This window comes from Atta colombica, unplaced genomic scaffold (genome assembly GCF_001594045.1).
Source record: "Atta colombica isolate Treedump-2 unplaced genomic scaffold, Acol1.0 scaffold9, whole genome shotgun sequence".
Classification (NCBI taxonomy): domain Eukaryota; kingdom Metazoa; phylum Arthropoda; class Insecta; order Hymenoptera; family Formicidae; genus Atta; species Atta colombica.
Genome location: NW_017259583.1, coordinates 5,324,483 through 5,331,054, shown reverse-complemented (window position 1 = coordinate 5,331,054; position 6,572 = coordinate 5,324,483). Strand labels below are relative to the sequence as shown.

At 33.1% G+C, this 6,572-nt stretch overlaps 1 protein-coding gene across 1 annotated transcript in view; it reads left to right on the top strand.

The window, feature by feature from the left end:
• LOC108693297 (roundabout homolog 2-like) overlaps positions 1–6,572 on the top strand; it is a 120,136-nt gene that overhangs the window by 25,498 nt on the left and 88,066 nt on the right. The gene's annotated exons all lie outside the window — the stretch shown is intronic.

Here is a 6,572-nt window from a genome sequence, read left to right as displayed (position 1 = left end):
TATATATATATATATATATATACACGCATACGTGACCAATATAAATCTCCGCCGTTGGCGTAACCTAGCGCTATGCTGATTTATAGATATCGAACGATTCTGCACGAGCAACGACAGAAATCCGATTATGGTGGAACCGGCGGTGTTACACGAGAGTGTTGGGGTATCGCGCAATTTCGAGATTCGGAATCGAAGGAAACCCGGGAAAATTCGAAAAATCAATGTAACGTAAGTCATTCGTTAACCACAGCTTTGTTTCTCCGGGTGAGAAGCGCGTCGTTACGAACGCTGTTCCGTTCCCGGGTTACTTTCCTGCAGACGGCAGCTACGTGAACGTAGTTTGTTTCGTTTGCATATAAAGCGCGTATCCGTTTCTTTTCGGAAAATACTCAGCGCATGTTACCACTATATACAACAGGCACCTCTGAATAATTCAAACAAAGGATTAACCATCGTTGCACCCAGCAATGCCCCGCCGGATGTCTAACCGATGTTAAGAACAGCATCGACATCCCGAGCACATTCGGGTTCTCGTTTAAATTTTACGAACTTAGGGAAGTTACAATAAACTAGAGATCCGTGTCGAAATATTTTGGTATGCGGGACGTGACGTCCGTAAGTCTTCAAACCACACAAATAAAATTATAATTAAATGACACATACGTGTGTAACAAACCGTATAAATGTTTGAAGAATAATTATTATTGAAATATATTTTTGATTTTTTAGAATTTTGACATCTTATTATGGCGAGAAATTATTCGATGTTTAAGACATTCGGTTTAATTTTCATCGATATAGTTAACGAATGAAAGATTTTTTTAAAAAATCAGGATCGTTTCCTATTTGAACATGAATAATTTATTCGCGTCTGTTTAAACAAAGACCGAAAGGTCGGAACTCTGTTTGCGTTAACCTTGCGCGACGAACGCACGGGAAAGCTAAGTGAATACACAATGGCAACGAGGCGAATGACTAGCGAATATGACGCCTGGTTGGCCTTCTACGGCATTACTCCACACACGGTGTGCTAGTGATAGCAAAAGTGGAAACTAGTATGATAATGAGTTGCAAACAGTACGAATCTCCTCGTATGTCGCTTAAGGGGCTCATCTAGCAAACGGAGGCTGAACAATTACCGGGACGTAGAGAGTAATTTAACTCTTGACGATTTAAATTTTAAAGGTCAATCGCTATCTAATCATCGAAATTATACGTTGAAATTCGCTACCGGAAAATAAATTGTACACGAAAAAAAAAACGGTTTTGCTGAAATATTTAAAAATCTATCAAATAAAGAATCCTGTTTTTGAATCCTAATTTTGGTGCTTGATAATATATATATATATATATATATACAAATTTGCAAATACATTTTTCAGTTCTATAAATTGCACGCCGATTTGATTTATTAAGACTTGAAACGCAATTATAAACTGAAACTAGAAATCACATCACAAATTACATTGATCGCCAATTTAATAATTGATGCTAATAAGTTTTAGTAAGCATCAAGAATATCTTCTTAAAAAAACTACAAACTTGAACTTGCACTAATCTAAAAATTTAGTTAAATATGAAAATGATTTTGTTGGACTATTAAAATAATTATGTAGGACGTTCAAGCTGATTGCAAGAATATAAAAATTTTTTGCAGCTTGTCATATTTGAATGTTCTACATAATTATTTTAATAGTCCAAATAAAATTATTTTCAGATCTGTAACTCGTTAAATTTTTAGATATTTCAGCAATATCATTCTTTGCATATACGATATTCTTGCGTATTTATTTCCTAAGTTAATAACAAATTCTAAATTCGGTTTTATAAAAAATCGAAACATGAATTATATATAACCGAACTTTTCGATGTGAAGGTACAAATGGTTGGATATCATGTAACTCTTTTTGTTTTGCTGAAGTTAAGCGAGCTCTTGTGCACTCTTGTGTTATCGAGCTTTCTTTTTTTATCATCTGCCGCGCTGCACGCTTTCTGATTTCGACGGGGATCTCAATTTCTTACACGAGCGAGGCTATATTGCTGGGGAAAAAAAAAAAAAAAAAAACATCCATGACCTTTATAACCGGCTAATAAATAGGTGCACCCGTGTAATTTGCTTCGTCACTTTTCTGCTTCTCTTGTGCCCTCCTCCTTACTCACATTAGTGACTGGGAAGATTACACCTGTGCTTTTTTGTGCTTGTGAAAATAATCGAATCTGCTAATAGTGCGGCATTTACGAAAAAAGCGAAGAGTCAGTTTCAATTATTTTACATTGGAGATTCTCTTTGGAATTCTCCCGCTTTATAATTATCTATATTAATAAGACTCAAGTGTGTTTTTCGTTTTTCATCTCTATTCGTAATTTAGATTAATAATGTTAAATTAAAACCTCAATAATTAAAAGATAAATAATTACAAAAGTTAATTTATTAATTATTGAATTTTATATTCACATTTTTAATTACATTACCACGTATAAAATTACTGATCAAATTAAAAATTACATGTTATAAATCATAGAATATCAATTATCTTAATAAAATTACTTTTATATATTATTTCAGCTTCAATTTGCGATTACATTTTAAATCCAATCAATAATCATTTTAAGTTAATAATCGATACGTATTATAATTTAATAATCGACACTTTATATAAATGTAAAAGATTTTTTTTTAATTTATATAAAAATATCATTAAGCATTAAAATCTAGGCGTTTCTTTATCTATTTAAATTACCTTATTCACATTCACTATCATACCGAGTATCATACTTGTTTTCTCCGAAAAAAAAAAAAACCTCGAAAAAGTTCCTTTTTCAACTCTGATACCGCAAATATCGATTTTCTCTACGTAAAAGTCATCGGATTATCGGTTTCGCCTTTTAATACACGTGTACGCGAACAGGCACTTCATGGAGGAATGCCTGCCGACTAGACAGCAGCACGGTGCACCTATCTAATAATGCGTGTAACCACAGGTAATCCGAGCCACTATCGATGACTAATACCTGCCTGCTCGTTGCTCCACTCACATCGACGCGAGGCGACGCGAGGCGAGGCGAGGCGAGGCGAGGCGAGGCGAGGCGAGGCGAGGCGAGGCGATGCGATGCGACGCGAGGCGACGCGACAATGCAGCGTCGCGCCGCTCACGTAGTACATACTATATGTATGCACGTATGCGAGCGAGCGCGCACGCATAATGCATATGGACGTTCGGCGAGCGACATACACCATGGCGAGCCGAAATCTCGTGGCATGGAGATAGGACGCCAGAGGCGGCGATATTATCAAATTATATACCTGCACTACGGTATACACCGGCGGCCAATAATTCATCCATAATTCAGTTATCTAAATAGGACACCCGCGCCGCACATATACACGTATGACTTTCGCGCTGGGTGTCGTACACACACCAGTCACACACGTTCACGTGCGCGTGCATGTGCGTGCGTCAAAGGCGTGCTAGATGCACGACTGTACGCGACGATCTCTGGTAGCTGTTAAAGCGAACGGCGAAAAACTGCCGTGGAATTATCCTATCCATTGGACGGCGCGGCGTGTGTAGTCTCGTGACATCAAGTCTCTCTATCGGAACACTATCGCTGCGCTTTTTACTAACGCTGCGATGCTATCACAGGCAGTAAAAAAATCTTTAATTATTTTGTAAATTAATTTATGCAGCAATTTATTATTCTTTTTATCCATATACACTGTTAGATATCAAAGAGGTAATGGTAACTCAATCATCTGAGTTAAATAACATTTTGTATTTTTAACTTTTATGTGTCAAAATGTTATAAATTGGTTCACTTCTACGGTTAGTTTGAAAATAAATAATGTCTATATTAAAGTACGTATTTAGTAAATAATAAACTAAATTCGAGTCAAATTTAATCTATTTTTTAATTCGATTCCATTGTTTTAGTTATATAATACAAGGGCATATTGAATAGGATCTAGAAATGATTATAAAAATAATTCAAATTGGGTATAATTCGATATTATAAATGCAACGATGTACTCTGTATTCTGTTAAATTCGTAATGTCAAATTATACCCAAATTGAGTATTATTTTTAATCATTCCTATAGTTCGTCATTGCTTCTATGTGTCGTTAATTGAACTAAAAACAACAGAGTTAAACAATTTAATTTAAAAAAATGTTTGACTCAAATTTGATTTATTGTTTATCAAGTGCATTAATTCTTAAACGCCTTTTCGATGACATCCGACTTTTTTATTTTAATAAAAATTAAAAACATTTGATTGGTACCGTCGTTCCTTAATGTTTGAATTAAAAAGAGTTGTTTACAATATGTTTATTTTTTATGAAAGCTATTATAAGCAATCGAATTGGATTGTGTATGCTATACCCAAGTGTGTTGTTCCCGCAATGTTAATATCGCTGTTTATTTTGAATCTAAGCAATTCAACCGCAGAGATGTGATTGTGTTTTTAACCACATGTTTTGTAATAAGATAATATATTTTGACACATGGAAATTACAAATAACAAAATGTTATTTAATTTAGAATATTGATTTAAATCCTTTAATATTTGATAGTAATATAAAAACATATCTGAAATAGCTTTTGAAAGGGATTTTAAGATTATAAAACATCGAAAATTACATAAAGATAAAGGCAGAAAAATGTAAAATTAATAAACATATAAAAAGTTGCTAATAATTTAATAATAATAAATCAGTTAATATAATTTAATATAATGTAACATATAATAAATATAATTGAAAATAATTCTCTTTCTTTCTCTTTTTCGTTTTTACGTCACTATCGAGATTATTTAAGTTATTGTAAATTCGTACGTTCGTTATTTATAAAGCGTCACAGCGAGATGCTACGTAACATTAGCCGAGAGTCGGAAAGCAATGTACAGTGTGTCACGGCAAATCGGTTTATGATTTGTTTACACCACGCTGATGAAAACACATGTTGTATCGCATTCATCAATAAATCACTCCCTTCGTTCACGCATAAAAACGAGAATAATTGAATTAAAATTAATTAATGCCAGAAATGCGATCTCCATATGCGTCCAGCATTATTTGCATTAATTCCTAGTAATGCAATTCTATATTACCGCTAATTGCGGTAACGCGTAAACATGTCGAATCGAGTTTACATGAATTTAATGCCATCACGTTGGCACAAATTACAACCAGCATTAACATAGTTTTTACTACATAAATACAAACTTTGCATAATCTTTTTCCTGTGTTGCGCGATCCACAGCGTGCATTAAGCACTGAAAATTTTACGAGACGGTGCTTAAAAATAAGGCAGGCTGAAGCCGGATTTAATTTTCGTTTCTGAGCTGGTTTACGACCAGGTGTTTGAAAATTAACGAGATCACGGTGCACCTTCGCGCAGTGGCGCTCCATACAAAATTGAGAAAGTAGAGAGATAGGATAGTCAATGACGAAACAAGAAGAAAATTCATGGCGTTCGCGCGGCGAAGAAAAGCGTTCGATCGCATCAGTACGTAAACAGCGGCTTCGTGATATTAATATTGGCAAGACGGCAGCCTCTTCGAAAGATTAATATTGGCAAGGTGCCAATAAATTTATATGATCTTCTCAGTGTTATACGTAGTGTTTCAAGAGGGGTGTGAGAGAATACACATCAGACGCGAGAAATAACGGGAAATTTATGTAAACTTTTTCAACAAATATCGATTAACATAACTTAATGATGAATATTTTTGTAAACAGATCTTAATTTATATTTATTATTACAACAAAGTCTATTTTGAACAAAATGCTTTAATTGCAAATTAAAGCAAAAGCATTTATTGAAATAATAAGATTTTTCGGATAAATGTGATCGAGTCGAGATATTGCAAAATTAATTCGATGTAATTTTTGTTTCCATTAAGTTTATTTTTTATTTACGAAATTCATTTTTTTTTGGATTTCGTAAATAAAAAATGAACTTAATGGAACTTTGCGACTAAGCTAAATGTTTTAATTCGGCTAAATGTAGAAACATTCGTATACACACAGAAAAATACATACTGTACGTAAGCAATAATTATTTATTTCAAGTATTTAAAAAAAGTTGAGATATAAATTTATCACAAGTTCATTACAAGCATCAAATTATTTAAAATATATTCCGAATTCTAGTGAATTTAATACTTTATACAAGATTATTAAATTAAAATAAATCCGATTAACATTCTTCAAAAGAAAATTGTTATTTTGAGTACACAATAATGAGTTTTTCTAAAATTTGTAATAAGTATACTTTATCAAGAAAATATTTTTTGTTAAAAATAATTACTTAAAAGGAAGAAAATAAATTGAGTAATCACTTTTCTTAATAATAGAATGATATTTTTTGTACGTGTTAATAATAGCTCTATAGAATACCAATGGCTTCTAAAGTATGTTTTAAAATTTAAAACATCATCCACAAAATAACGTCGAAAAGAACGTCTGCTGCAAGAACGATCGGTTTTGTTGAAGCATCTAAAAATTTAAGTAAGGGAAGATGAACTCCAAACTAATAGCAAATTTTAAACTAATAGCAAAATGCTTTAATTC